Source organism: Phacochoerus africanus, chromosome 11 (genome assembly GCF_016906955.1).
Source record: "Phacochoerus africanus isolate WHEZ1 chromosome 11, ROS_Pafr_v1, whole genome shotgun sequence".
Classification (NCBI taxonomy): domain Eukaryota; kingdom Metazoa; phylum Chordata; class Mammalia; order Artiodactyla; family Suidae; genus Phacochoerus; species Phacochoerus africanus.
This window is the reverse complement of record NC_062554.1, coordinates 84,021,280-84,035,547: the sequence shown is the minus strand read 5'-3', so window position 1 is coordinate 84,035,547 and position 14,268 is coordinate 84,021,280. Positions and strand designations below refer to the sequence as shown.

The 14,268-nt window shown below is 36.3% G+C and overlaps 1 protein-coding gene and 1 pseudogene across 1 annotated transcript in view; both read left to right on the top strand.

The window, feature by feature from the left end:
• AGMO (alkylglycerol monooxygenase) overlaps nucleotides 1-14,268 on the top strand; it is a 196,456-nt gene that overhangs the window by 145,162 nt on the left and 37,026 nt on the right. The gene's annotated exons all lie outside the window — the stretch shown is intronic.
• LOC125112293 (uncharacterized) lies at nucleotides 5,813-5,967 on the top strand (annotated as a pseudogene).

The following is a 14,268-nucleotide window of genomic DNA, read 5'->3' as shown; positions in this document are numbered from 1 at the left end:
TATCTGAAACGGATTATTTCCAATGCTAATAGAAAACCCTTATTAGTAGTTTAGTACCTAAAATTGCCATTAATTGGCTTTTGAGTTTATATTTAATATGTAATAGTATATTTAATAGGGATAATATATGTATATACATTAATATTTTTGTCCCTCAAGTTTTTTTCTGTAAATGGAACCAAAATACTAGACTGAATTAGTGAAAGGGCATAGAAATATTTATACTCACTTCCTTTTCAGAAAGATATGCATGAGCCTGTAGTTAACTGTAAAGATCTTCCCAAATAAATGTTTCTCCAAATTTTATATACATTTTATACAAATTTTATACATGGATAGATAGATGAGAGGAAAAAAACAAGTGAAAATAGAGGAAGGAAAGAAAAGAAGAAGGAAGAAAGAGGGAAGGAGTGAGGAAGGAAGGAAAGCAAGCAAGCAAAGAAAGAGAGGAAGGACAATAAATTGTATAGGAAAAAAGCTAAATAAGGGAGTTCCCGTCGTGGCGCAGTGGTTAATGAATCCGACTAGGAACCATGAGGTTGCGGGTTCAATCCTTGGCCTTGCTCAGTGGGTTAATGATCCGATGTTGCCGTGAGCTGTGGTGTAGGTTGCAGACGCAGCTCGGATCCCACGTTGCTGTGGTTCTGGCGTAGGCCAATGGCTACAGCTCCGATTAGACCCCTAGCCTGGGAACCTCCATATGCTGCGGGAGCAGCCCAAAGAAATAGCAAAAAAAAAAAAAAAAAAAAAAAGACAAAAAACAAAAGGTAAATAATCATAGTATAACTGTTAGTACATTTAATTTTAGTTTAGGATTGCATTGAATCTTGCCACTAATTTACCTGAAAAGTTTTTCCATTTTCAGACTGTACCTCAAGCATATCTTTCTCAGTTAAATATAACATGACAATGATTTTTATATCAGGTGATAAATGTATTAGGAGCTGGCTTAGCATTTCCTTTAAATACTGATGCAGTGAAACCCAGAGGCATGCAGTGGTATAGGTCCCTCTGGAACATCCATCATGCACAAAGCTGTAAGGAGAAGTCTTGATTAGTTAGAGTCAATGTCGTCACTCTAACCTATGCTCATCTGAATGCAGGCATTTTTCTACCAAGGAGATTTCATTTCACTTCACCCCCAACCCAGTCATTCCTCAGCATTTATCATATTGTTAGCACATTCATTTTTATAATGAGAGTTCTGTAAAACATATGCTTTTTAGGACATGTTTTTTGTATTATTATTTTTTCTTCTCAGACAGGAAGCATGGATATTTGTGAGCATCTCTTATTTGGAAAGATCTTTACAAATAACTACAAACTCATGCCTTCTTCCAGAAAAGTAAATGATTATAAATATTCCTTTGGCCTTTAAACAATAAATTTCAGTATTTTAGTGACAGTTTTCAGGTAGAGAAACTGAAGCGTAGAAATACAATATGATATTACATATTATTCTAAAATTGGAAAAATAATTGAGATTTTAAAATTAGATTTAGAAGGTCTCTTCTCTAACCTCATAGTCAGAGTGAGGTGAAAAGAGGCAGTTTTCCAAACTGTACAGACAGACAAAACATATTTGTCTTGAATTAATTATTTTTGTTGAAAGCAAATCTTATCATCCAACTTGACCATCCTTATTTATTTCTGTACTTAATTGAACTATAAAATCTAACCAGTGTTTCTTAATCAAAAGAATCGGTGAAACCAATTAAGAAATGCATGGAATGGAGTAAGTTACTTTTATAATAAATAATTTCAGTTAACTATTTAGCTTATTTTGAGGCTTTTAGAATTCAAATATAAGTGATTTTTCAATTTCAGCTGGAAAGATCTATTGAAGTATTTTTTTTTCATGTAATGTGGGGTGGTGAGAAAACTGAGGACTATATCATGAAAAGATATGATTGTAATCTGTTTACAGTAGATATTTAAATATTCGATTTGCCAAATGTACTTAGTTTATCAACTTCCAAAGTAAAAATTATTTCAGGCTGCTAACCTAAATACTACAGAAATTTCATTACTCTTTTAGGCCTCTAATTTATTTGGCTCCCTCAACGTGTAACTGGAAGGCTGATGGGGCAGGGGAAGGTCATGAGGACTCTCAAAAGAAATTTCAAAATCACTTGATGACAAAATCACTTGTATTTTCCATTTCTGATTCTTTTTATTGAAATTGAAGCCCACACAAACTTGTACTAAGAGAGCATGAAGATAATTTAAGAAATTCACCTGCCGATTAGCCTCCATGATTTTCTGAGTTTTCTGTAAGCCCCTTTATTTTTAGCTATTTTTCTTAATTTTTCAATTCACTAGATCAAGATTGTGTCTGGACTTACTTTCCTTGCTTTAAACTCTAAGGACACTCCAAATACATATTTTGTCTCTAGCCTTGGCAGTGACTCCAATGCACTCCATTCACCAATGCACCTCTTCTTCCAACTTCCCAGTTAGAAAACAGTATACAGTGCTGCCCCTGTGAATTACAGAAGACTAGAGCACAGCAAGACATCATACCCATGATGCAGAGCTTCTTATCCTTGGATGTTTTGGATTAGATAACTCTTGTTTGAGAGGAACTGTCTTGTGCAATGTAGAGTGTTTAGCAATATTAAACCCCAGTACTCACTAGAAACCAGGAGCACTTCCCCTAGTTGTGACAACCAAAAGTATCTCCAGACACTGCCCCATGTCCCCTGGTACCACAGGCATCTCCATTTAAAAACCACTGTTATAAATGTGGAAGTGTGGAAGGCAGTGAGGTGGATATATCTCAATATAATCTTGCTGGGCAATCACTATGTGCAAGGCTATGCTGTGTGTGCTGTGAAAAACTTAAAGAAGGGTGAGGCATAGTTTCTCTCTTCACAGAACCTCTAACATAGTGTAGGAAATGAATACCAATAATTGGGACGTAGAACAGTCTGACATAAATGTAGCTATATCTTGATATGTATTCAGTGAAAGGAAAATGAAATTCCCTTCGAAAAAATCAAGAAGAGTGCTCAGAAGTTTTAGGTAGGCCTTGAAGGTCAGGATGGGGTATGAGGGTCTTAAAGGAAAAAACAAAGAACATCAATCTTGAGGAAGAATGTGAACAACTGTGAATTCCAAATGTTTTGGATTTTATTTAGTACATTTTGATGATCCTTTCATTTGAGTTCATTTTATTTTTGGTAAGAGGAAATGGCATAATTAAATGACAGAATCTCATGGTTCCTGCACTCCCATACACAACATTTACCTCTTCCCTGCCAAATCTACCTTAAATTGTAGAAAGAGAAATAAGGAGTCTATGACCAGTACAGCACATCCAGTCCAGAGCACTTCTGCTGAATAAAATGTTAATCAATAGAATAAGTGGATATTATAATTATAAAATTATTACTTTTTATTTATTCATGTATAAGAATTTATTAAGCAAGAAAAAATAGCTTAAGGAATAATCTTTCTGTAAATAATGGTTTCAAGAAGGAAACATAAAAAAATGTTAAAATGTACTATCTTTGAAGTTCGGGTAAAAAATTATCACCCAATAGCTTTAATAATATAGAACCTTAAAACAATTATTTAAAGAAGGGGAAAGGAAATAATCTAAAGCTCTCTGTTTAGGACATTGATTCTTAACCTCTGGGGACTTATGGATCCCTTTGATTATACTATGAAAATGGTAGTTTCCCCCAAGAAAAATACTCATAGGCACATATTAAAAAAATTTCATATGACATTTCAAAGTGTTCTTGACCTTCTGAAGCCCATCAGTGGCCTTTCTGAGCATCTCTGGTCCTCAGATTATAAAATCCTGGCAGAAAACAATACCCTTACAAGACATGGAGCATTGCTTCAGAGACCTAAAAAGCTCTAGAAGTGTATGAAATACCACGAGTGGTAATTTAGAAGCTGAAATTCCTGGGCTCTTTATAAAATATCTGAATTTCATTTAGAAATGTAGTTTTAAAAAAAAAACTTTAGTTATTATTTTCTGTTAAAGTTCTAAAAAATTAAATTACTTTTATTTGATGGAAAAAAGTGCTATATCTCTTAAAAGCAACATGATAGAAAAATAGATTACTGAGCTGAAACTGAGAAGGCTTTATAGCTTCTTCCAGGATGGTTAAACTTGAATTAGTAATTTAACATCTCTGAGCTTCACTTTTATACTTTTTCATGATAAAGTATTGGTCCATATTATTTTTAGGTCCTCTATATGTTCTAAAATTAAATCATCTAAATCTTAAAAAGAGAGACAATTTCTAAAATTGAGAATACTTGCAGTTATTTCTGCAGTAACATATTTTCATGAAAAGATTCAAAACTAGATGTGGTCAAATTGCCAAATGACTGAATTTGCAAAAGTGGATGATAATTAAGTCATTACACTCAGCCCTTATTAATTATTAATGATATCTTCATTACTTTGAATCGAAAGAGCCTGCTACAAGAGAGGCTCTGACTGGGCTGTCTGAATGATGAATCATCTTCCACACTGAGGTGGTCTTCCTCAGCTCCAAGGTATGCATAGGCACTACCAGGAAATTTAACTGTGGTTGCTTGTGTTGTACTTGGAATTTTACTAAAAATAATTAAAAGGAACTTTCAATATTGATATCACTGTGCTTTAGCCTTTGAGGAAAAGCGCTCCACATTAAAAAGTAATACTCTCAGCCAAGGCTCCAATCACCTGAATTCACTCAGCATTTGTGTGGCTTTAAGTTTGGCTATATACACAACAGGACCAAGGATCAGAAATGCATCTGGGTAGCAGAAGCCAGTTGGTGTAGTCTCCTCCAATCCCTTTTGTTGTCTGTTTTTGTAACATATGTTAGCCACCAAAGAGACAAACAAGGATAAAATGTCTTTCTCCTTTCCCATCTGGTTCTCTGCCAGAGATACAAAGCCTGAACAAAGAATCAAATTTCAGTGTCCTGACTGTTGAGAAACCTCACTTTCTTGTTCTCTATCCATCACCATTCTTCTCAACAAATATTTTTCCACCAAGTGCAAAGTAATCCAGTCCAATAAAATTCAGGGTTATTTCTACTTACTCCTCCCCCGATTCCTGGTCATTTTTGCTGAATTTGTGGAATCATAATTTTCACATCTTATTTCATAGGACTATAGAATGGTATAAGGGCTATATATTCACAGTATTTTGAACTCACAAAATTAAAAATACAACATTCTGTTCTATGAGTCAACCAAAGTCTTATGAGTCAACCAAAAATCTGTTGTTTAGAGTTCATAATACATTTCTCATCAAAATAACTTTTAAAATGGTGATAGAACTCTAGAGATTAAAAGGAGATAGACACACAAAGAGAAACAGAAAGAGAAAAAGAAGACTACATCAACATAGAGCAAATATTATTAAACATTCTTTTCATTTTTTGTTCTATAATGCAAACTGAGAATCCTCTAGAAGGTGGGCAGCAGAGTAGGAGACAAGGACTGTTTCTTCAGGTGTGTATACAATGGATCTAATAAGGAGATGCTGGTAGCACCTGCCGTAGGAGAGCTGCGGTGTTATTATATGGCAATACTGCTTCAGCTTCTACTTCAGAAACATATAAGATCCCATGAGCTATAGACCACATGGCTGCTATGGCTGTCTACTTTTGCAAAGTATTTATAAGTTGGGTCTTTTAATGTCAGAGGTTGCCAAATATGATTAAACCTCCCCCATATAAAGCATTACATTTAGAAGTACACTTGGGACTGTGGAGATCTATTAATATTTTCAGCTGGCTAACTGAACATTACTATATATTACTAGAGTAGTAATTTCTTTTATTCAAAATTGTATCTCATCGCTTCTCGGCCTTTTGGCTAAGATCAAGTGTAGTATCTGTTCTTATCAGTTTAAAATTGTTTCTCAAAATTTTTCATACAGGCAAAGAGTAGAGAGAATAATAGAAGAATGTTCATAGGTCCATCACTTCAATTTAAAAATCATTAAACATCTTATAATCTATAATAAAAAAGAATCTGAAAAAGAATAGGTATATATGTATAACTGAATTACTTTACTGTATATCTGAAACTAATACAACACTGTAAATCAAATATATTTCAATTAAAAACTCAATATGATTTACAAGGCTGTCGACTCTCACCACTTTTATTCAAAATAATTTTGGAAGTCCTAGTCATGGTAATCAGAGAATAAAAGGAAATAAAAGAAATCCAAATTGTAAAAGGAGTAAAACTATCAGTGTTTGTAGACAGGATACATAGTCCTAAAGATACTACTAGAAAACTCAAAGAGCTCATCAATGAATTTGGCAAAGTTGCAGGATATGAAATTAATACACAGAAATCTCTCACATTACTGTATACTGACAAAAAAAGATCAGATTAAGGAATCAATCCCATTTACCATTGCATCAAAGAGGATGAAATACCTAGGAATAAACTATCTAAAGAGTCAAAAGACCTGTGCTGAAAACTGTGAAGGAAATTGAAGATGACACAAACAAATAGAAAAATATACCATGCTCTTGGATTGGAAGAATCAACATTGTCAAAATGGCTATACTACCCAAGAAAATCTATAGATTTAGCACAATCCTGATCAAACTACCAATGGCATTTTTTTACAGAAGTAGAACAAAAAAATTTTAAATTTGTATGGAAACACAAAAGACTGCAATTAACCAAAACAATTTTGAGAACAAAAAATGGTGCTGGAGGAATCAGGCTTCCTGACCTCAGACTATACTTCAAAGTTACAGTATTCAAAACAGTATGGTACTGACACAAAACTGAAAGAATAGATCAATGGAATGAGATAGAAAGTGCAGAAATTGGTCTACTTAAAGAATAAGGAAGGGGAGAGAGGATTAAGATGGTGGAATAAAAGGACTGGAGCTCAACTTCTGTCCTAAAAACACAAAATTCACATCTAAAAGCTGAGCAATCCCCACCCAAATGGACCAGAAACCTTAAAAAAGATACCCTACTCCAGAAGAAAAAGAGGAGGACGCATCAAGAGGTAGGAGGGGCGATTTCATGATATAAACAACCCCATACCTCCCTGGTGGGAAGCTCCACAGACTAAAAACTAACTGGTTCACAGAGAGAGACTCACCTACAGGAGTGAGAGTTCTGAGCCCCACATCAAACCCTCACGTGCAGGGATCTGGCTCTGGGAGAAAGAGCCCCTGGAGCAGCTGGCATTGAAGGCCAGTGGGGCTTGTGCACAGGAGCTCCACAGACTGGGGGAAATGGAGACCCCATTCTTAAAAGGCACACATGGACTTTCATGTGCACTGGATCCCAGGGCAAAGCAAGGTCTCCATAGGAATCTGGGTCAAACCTGACTGCAGTTCTTGGAGGACATCCTGGGAAAACAGGGGTGAATATGGCTTGTTGTGAGGGAAGGACATTGAAGGCAAAGGTCTTGAGAATATTCAGCAGCTGCCTTTCACTGGAGGTGGCCATTTTGGGAAAATCTGGCCCCACCCATCAGTCAGTCCTGAGTGTTGTTGGCCCCAGGGCAAACAACAATGCAGGTGGGTTCACAGTCCTGCCCCTCAGTAAACAGGCTACCTAAAACCCCTCAGGGACACAGCTGCCTCTAACCCCATCCAGAGACTAAGCCCCACCCACCAGAGGGATTAGAGTCAGCTCCACCTATCAGTGGGCAGGCATCAGCCCCTTCCATCTGGAAGCCTACAGCAAGCCCCCATAACCACTTCAGCCACAGGGGATCAGACACCAGAAGTAAGAGAGGCTACAACTCTATTATCTGGAAAAAGGTCACCACACTAAAAGCCTATAAAAATGAAAAGACAGAGAACTATAACTCAGATGAGGGAGAAAGGAAAAAACCCATAAGATAAGCTAAGCAATAAGGAGATTCTCAGCATCCAGGAAAAAGACTTTAGATTGTTGATGCTGAAGATGATGCAAGGCGTTGGAGATAAACTGGAGGCAAAGATGGATAACTTACAGGAAACACTGACCAAAGAGATACAAGATAGAAAACTTAAACAAGAAGAGATGAAAAATACAATAACTGAAATAAAAAATTCACTAGAAGCAGCTAACAGCAGGATATAGGAGGCAGAAGAATGAATAAGTGAGGTGGAGGACAGATTAGTGGAAATTACAGATGCAGAACAGAAAAGAGAAAAAAGATTGAGAAGAAATGAAGAGAGTCTCAGAGAACTCTGGGACAACGTCAAATGCACCAACATCCGTATTATAGGGGTGCCAGAAGGAGAAGAGAGAGAGAAGGGGACAGAAAAAATATTCCAAGAGATAATAGCCGAAAACTTCCCTCACATGGGAAAGGAACCACTCACTCAAATCCAGGAAGCACAACCAGTACCATATAAAATAAACCAAGGAGGAATACACTGAGACACATATTAAGCAAACTGACCAAAATTAAAGCCAAAAAGACAATCTTGAAAGCAGCTAGGGAAAAGAAACAAATAACATAGAAGGGAACCCGGATAAGGTTATCAGCAGATTTTTTCAGCAGAAACTCTGCAGGCCAGAAGGGAGTGACATGATATACTTAACATGATGAAAGGAAAAAAACCTCCAACCAAGATTGCTTTACCCAGCAAGGCTCTCATTCATATTTGAAGGAGAAATCAAAAGCTTTATAGACAAGCCAAAGCTAAGAGAATTCAACAACACCAAACCAGCCTTACAACAAATACTAAAGGAACTTCTCTCAGCAGAAAAGAAAAGGCAGCAACAGGAATCAAAAATTCCACAAATGACAAGGCTCACCAGTAAAGGTATATATACAGTAAAGATACGAAATTGTCCATGCACAATTATACCACCAAAATCAGAAATCATGAGAAGAGGTAGGTACAAATGCAGGACACTGGAGATGAACTTGCAATTAAGAGAACAACAACTTACAACAATCTCATGTACATATAGACTCTTACATCAAAACTTCAGAATAACTGCAAACCAAAAATCTACAATTGATACACAAACAAGGAATCTCTGAAGAAGAAATATATCTCATAGTAAGTAAGAGCATAATGCATCACAAAGGGGATCATTTGACATCATTCTTGGAATGCTGAAGTCTTCTTAGAACTGATTCTGATTTACTCTCATTAAAGAATTTATGATAATTATAATTAAATAATGCAACTGTACAATTAAATAATATAATTCTACAATTGTATTATTAATAACCATTTCTCTCCATGGTACAATGTAAAGTCTATAATGTCTTGTTTGGTGTAATGCTTTTATTGAAGAATCAATAAGATGTAACAAATTGTGAGGACATATTTATATAGTTACACTGTTTTTTAACCACTTTATGCATTTTAAATTTTACTTATTTTCAGAGGCTGTATTATTTTTGTTAGTCTTACCAGTGAAGTTATTCTTTTTATTATGCTATATAAAATATTTAATGATATATAAGGCTTTCTTTATAAATTTTAGTTGCATAATATACACAATTTTAATATAATGCTAATTATTAAAGAAAAATTGAAATGTAATAGGTAATACTAAATAGTAAAGATGAAAGCCATACAAAATGAGATAAGGTATAGAATAAATTTCCTATTTGTCTCAGCATATTTTCCATTCCACTTCTCCAGAAGGAGTCACTTAATCTGTTTCTTCAGATCCATGATATAATAATGTGTGAATGTAATTGTGTTTAAATATATGTATTTTATTTTCTAAAAAAAAATAAAGAAAGAAAGTGCAGAAATTAACCCATGCATCTATGGTCAAATAATCTACAACAAAGGAGCAAGAATATACAATGGAGGAAAGACAGCTTCTTTAATAAGTGGTGCTGGGAAAACAAGACAACTACATGGAAAAGAATAAAATTGGAAAATTCTCTAATACTATATGCAAAAATAAACTCAAAATGGATTAAAAACCTATACTATACTATAAACATAGGCAGAACATATGCAGAAACATAGGCAGAACTTTTTTGGACATAAATTGCAGCAATATCTTTTTTGACCCAACTTCTAGACTAATGAAAATAAAAACAAAAATAAACAGATTGGACCCAATTAAGTTTAAAAGCTTTTGCACAGCAAAGGCAACATAAACTACAAACTGAAAAGACAACCTACAGAATGGGAGACAATCTCTGCAAACAAAGTGACCGACAAGAGATCAATCTCCAAAATATATAAACGTCTCATGGAGGTTTATACAAAAAAATATATATATAGCCCAACTAAAAAATGGTCCAAATGTCTAAACAGATATTTCTCCAAAGCAGACAGATGGCCAAAAGACACATGAAAAGTTTCTCAACTTCACTAATAGAGACATCCAAGTCAAAACTACAACGAAGTATCACCTTACTTCAGAATGTGGGGGAATGTAAACTGGCGCGACCACTGTTGAGGACAATATGGAAGTTCCTTAAAAAACTAAATATAAGAGGTGGAGCAAGATGGCGGGGGAGTAAGAGGTCACGCACACCTTCTCCCACATGCACATCAAAAAAAAAATACATCTGCATGTAAAATGACTCACACAGAACATCAACTGAATGCTGGCAGAGGAACTTAAACCTCCAAAAAGGGCAAGAAACTCTTGACATAACTGGGTAGAGCAAAAGAAAAAAAGAGAGAGAAAAGGAATCAGGATGGGACTAGCCTTCCAGAGAGGGAGCTGTGAAGGAGAAAATGAACCTACCTCCTGGGAAGCCACCTGACTGACGAAAGATCGGCTGAGTCAGCGGGACCTCAAAGTCACTGAGAAAAGGGTAGAAGCTGGACTGAGAACAGCAAAGCAGAGTGAGAGGCTCACAGACCATCTGAGCCACCAGCCTGGGCACACCACAGCCTGATACATTTGGGCGGGGGCTGGGCTCTGAGACTCAAGCTCCAGAGTTCAGTCCCGGGGAGAGAAGTGGGGGTGGCATGAAAGGCTAAGAAGCAGTGCACCACAGGCTAAGGAGGGAAACGCCAAGGCAGAGGGAACCTGGGGGACGGTCCGGACCCACAGGAGAGGCAAGGTACCATTGTTGGGGAGGGGAGAAGAGGAGGGGCAGGTCGCCATAGGAAACTCCCCCAGGTGGAGCATGCACATGCCAGCAGGCTTAGAGGGTGGGGCAGTTCTGCATAGCCTATTGGCAGCTAGAAGCCTCTTGCTCTTTTAAGGGAGATTAGGCACTTCTTGTGCAGGCTACAGGTGGTCAGGCACCTATTGTGTGGGCTAAGGACATAGGGGTGCTAAGTGCAATGTGGTGCCTCTTGCACAATCTACAGGTGGCAGGGACAGACTGCAGCGGTTGTTTCAGAGGCCAGAGGGAGGCATGGCTTGCCACCACTGGGGGCCTGTGAGTGGGCTCCACCAGTGACCTCAGTCACCTCAGGGGTTGGCAAAAAAGAAAAAAAGAGTGCATTGCAACCAAGCACCATATGCTATTGCTCTCACTCCCCTGGAAACACACCCATCCTGCAGCTGCCACTGCCAAATGCTGAAAACACACTGAGCATCCTGAGAACAACAGCCTGCTCACACCAAAGAAAGAGACAGCAAATATTCAAACTCCCACACCAAAAACAAATAGTAACTCCCCCAAAATACAAAGGGGTATTCTTGCATAGAAGTAGCCTTACAAGACTACAGTTTGGTTTCCCCGAACTGACAGAAAAAGAAAAACACAAGCAAGATGAAGAAGCACAGAAACCATTCCCAGTTAAAGGAATGGGAGAATTCACCTAAAGCAGTCAACAATGAAAGAGACCTCAAAGTCTGACAGACATTGAGTTCAAAAGGGAGGTATTGAAAATACTGAAGGAATTAGGAGAGGATATTAACAGTAATGCAGATTCCTTTAGAAAGGAACTAGAAAATATAAAGAGGAGCCAAGAAAAACTAGAAAATTCATTTGAAGAGATATAAACTGAGCTTAAGGCAATAAAGAGAGAATGAATAATGCAGAGGAATGATTTAGTGACGTGGAACATAAAATAATGGAAATCACCCAATCAGGACAGCAGATAGAAAACAAAATGAAAAAACATGAAAGCAATATGAGAGACCTATGGGATAATATAAAGCAGGCCAATCTACACCTAATAGGAATTCCAGAAGGAAAAGAAGAAAAGGGGATTGAAAATATATTTGAAGAAATTATGGCTGAAAACTCCAAATCTAAAGCATACTTATATCAAGATACAGGAAGCACAGAGGACCCCAAACAAGCTGAACCCAAACAGGCCCACACCAAGACATATTATAATAAAAATGGCAAAAGTTAGATAAAGAGAGGATTCTAAAGGCAGCAAGAGAAAAGCAAAGCATTAATTGTAAGGGAACCTCCATAGGGCTATCGGCTGATTTCTCTGCAGAAACACTACAGGCCAGAAGGGAGTGGCAAGATATATTTAAAATGCTGAAAGGAAAAAATTTGCAACCTAGAATACTCTATCTAGCAAGACTTTCATTTAAATTAGAAGGGGAAATAAAGAATTTTTCCAACAAACAAAAGCTAAAAGACTACAGCAATACTAAACCCATTCTAAAAGAAATACTGAAAGGGCTCCTCTAAATTAAAAAAAACAAACAGAGAGAGGAAAAAAAAAGAAAAAGAAGAATTAGGATGGAGGAAACCACAATTGGAACGCAATCACTTAAATAAGCCAGCATAGAGATCTAAACATGAAGATGTTAAAAAAAAAAAAAAAAAGACATCAAAATCATACAATGTGGGGAAGGAAAGTAAGAAAAAGAAAAAAATAGTTTCTTTTTTTTATTTTAATAATGTATCTGAGCCTATATGACTATCAGGCAAAAGCAAGCAGATATAGGAAGGGCTTAATGTGCTTAAAAAACAGGGCAACCACAAATCAAAACCAAACATTACATTAAAAAAAACTGAAAAGTACCAAGCATAAAATAAATGGAAACCATCCAACCAGAAAAGGAAAGAAGAAAAGAGAAACATAGAATCAACTGGAAAACAAGGTTTAAAATGGCAATAAATATGTATCTATCAATAATTACCTTAAATGTCAATGGACTAAATGCTCCAATCAAAAGACACAGAGTGGTATATTGGATAAAAAAGCAAAAACCTTCAATCTGCTGCCTATAAGAAACTCACCTTAGAGCAAAGGACACATATAGATTGAAAGTGGGGGGATGGGAAAAGATATTTCATGCCAATGGACAAGACAGGAAAGCAGGAGTTGCAATACTCATATCAGGTAAAATAGACTTTAAAATGAAAGCCATAAATAAAGACAAAGAAGGACACTAATGGTTAAAGGATCCATTCAAGAAGAGGATATTACAATCATCAATATATATGCCCTTAATATAGAAGCACCCAGGTACCTCCAACAAATACTAACCCTAGACATAAAAAAAGAAATCAATGGGAATACAATCATAGTAGGAGACTTTTAACACCCCACTCACAGCAATAGAGAGATCCTTTAGACAGAAAATCAATAAGGCAACAGAGATCCTAAAGGACACAATAGAAATGTTAGACGTAATTGACATTTTCAGGATATCACATCCAAAATAACCAGAATATACATTCTTCTCAAGTGAACATGGAACATTCTCAAGAATTGATCACATACTGGGGCACAAAGCTAACCTCAACAAATTTAAGAATATAGATATTATTTCAAGTATCTTCTCTGACCACAATGGCATGAAACTAGAAATCAACCACAGGAAAAAAAATGAGAAAAAACTGACTACATGGAGACTAAACAACATGCTACTAAAACACCAATGGGTCAATGAGGAAATCAAGAAGGAAATTAAAAAATGCCTCAAGACAAATGATAATGAAGACACATCCACTCAAAATCTATGGGATGCCACAAAAGCAGTGCTCAGAGGGAAATTCATAGCAATACAGGCCTTCCCCAAAAAAGAAGAGAAATCTCAAATCAACAACTTAACCCACCACCTAAATGAATTAGAAAAAGAAGAACAAACAATACCTAAAGTCATCAGAAGGAAGGAAATCATATAGATCAGAGAGGAAATCAATAAAATAGAGATCCAAAAAAAATAGAAAAAAAATCAATAAAACCAAGAGCTTTGAAAAGGTAAAGAAAATTGACAAACCTCTGGCTAGACTCACCAAGAAGAGAAGAGAAATAGCCCAAATAAACAAATCAGAAATGAAAAAGGAGAAGTCATAATGGATTCTACAGAAATACAAAAAACCATGAGAGAATACTATGAACAGTTGTATGCCAGCAAACTTGACAACCTGGAAGAAATGGACAACTTTCTAAAGACAGCCTGCCAAAACTGAAT